Source organism: Arachis ipaensis, chromosome B02 (genome assembly GCF_000816755.2).
Source record: "Arachis ipaensis cultivar K30076 chromosome B02, Araip1.1, whole genome shotgun sequence".
Taxonomy (NCBI): domain Eukaryota; kingdom Viridiplantae; phylum Streptophyta; class Magnoliopsida; order Fabales; family Fabaceae; genus Arachis; species Arachis ipaensis.
The window spans coordinates 16,121,738-16,123,383 of NC_029786.2; positions in this window are offsets into that span (position 1 = coordinate 16,121,738).

Sequence of the window (1,646 nt, forward strand, 5' to 3'; positions counted from 1 at the left end):
AAGGAGAGGGAGAAAACCTGGAAGAGGAGGTTAGGGGCGATAATAATTAACTAAATAGTGAGTGTTTAACTAATTTTAATAATTAAATTAAATGTATTCATTTAAAAAATTAAAATAAAAAAATAATCCCTCTATTTTATATATAATTGTAGAAAAAATCCTAAAAAAATAAATATTTTTATTTTGATGCTTTCTGGCGTTTCAGTGCCAAATAATTTTTTGGTGTTTCAGTGTGCAAACATATGCGGCCTACCAAATCCGTCCCCCTCTTACATGAAGCGTGAAACTCTCGAATGAACTTACTTTACCTTTGTTTTTCTTCATTCTTCAATTGTTGTTCTACTTTTCTATTGCCATAGTCCAAAATACCCTTTTGCTTGGAGTTTATTGTGGAGCAAGTAGTTTCTCTAATGAAATTCATTGTCTTTGAAAAAAAAAATATTTAATTACTCTATTGTTTCATATCAAAATTTTTAATTATGTTATTGTACTTTTTTTTTTAGTTGAGTTTTTACATTAATTTTTTTTAATTGGATTTTTATATTTTTTTTCTTTTTATTTAGGTCTTTGTACTAATTTTTTTTAATTTGATCCCTATAAAATTAAGTCAATTACTGTTAAGAGGGACCTAATTAAAAAAAAATTGGTGTAGAGACCCAATTAAAAAGAAAATAAGTATAAGAACCTAATTAAAAATTTTATAAAACTATAGAGACCAACAGAATAATTAAACAAAAAAAACTATAAAAATGTTGTCAACATTGAAGGGGATTAGGTACAAACTATTCCTGCTCCACTGGAAATTTTTGCCATCCGAGGAGAGATGTCTCTTACATGAAAGGTGAAACTCTCATTTGAACTTACTTTACTTTTGCTTTTCTTCGGTTTCCAATTGTTGTTTTACTTTTCTATTTGCATAGTCCAAAATACCTTTTGCTTGTAGTCCATTGTGGACCAACTAGTTTTTAGTTTTTTCATTAAAATAAAATAAAAAAATTATTATTTTTTAATTACAATTTTTAAATTTTAATTTTTTAAATATAATTTTCTTTTTGCATTTGGTTGGGCAAGTTCGTCGTACCGAGCGAACTCTATAAAAATTATAGAGTTTGCCTTACTCCGATGAATTTCACTTCAAATATATCAGATTGAGTTAAAAAAGTTAACAATAGTAACTATTATCATCATCTCCAGAGTACACAAGAATAGACAGAAATAAGTCGTATTTTATTTTTGAAAAATAGTTATTTTTTTAATATATAATTAAAAAATATCCTTATTAAATATGGCTTATTCCTGTGTATTTGTGTATTTTTGGAGACGATAATAATAGTTGTCATTGGCGCGGCAATATTAAAAAAGCTATGCTTATTGTTTGTATATTTTTGTGTACTCATATGTATTGTTTGGAGACTTATATACTGCTTAAAGACGATGATAATGGTTTAAAAATTTAGATTTGCAAAAATTTGTGTGAAATTCGCTGGAGTGAGCTGAACTCACCTTAAACAAAAAAAAATCGTATTTAAAAAATTAAAATTAAAAAATTAAGTTTAGAAAAATAATAATTTTTTTATTTTATTTCAAAAAAAAACTTATATATATATAAACAAAAAATCAAATCAGTCAACAAAAATAAATATGTA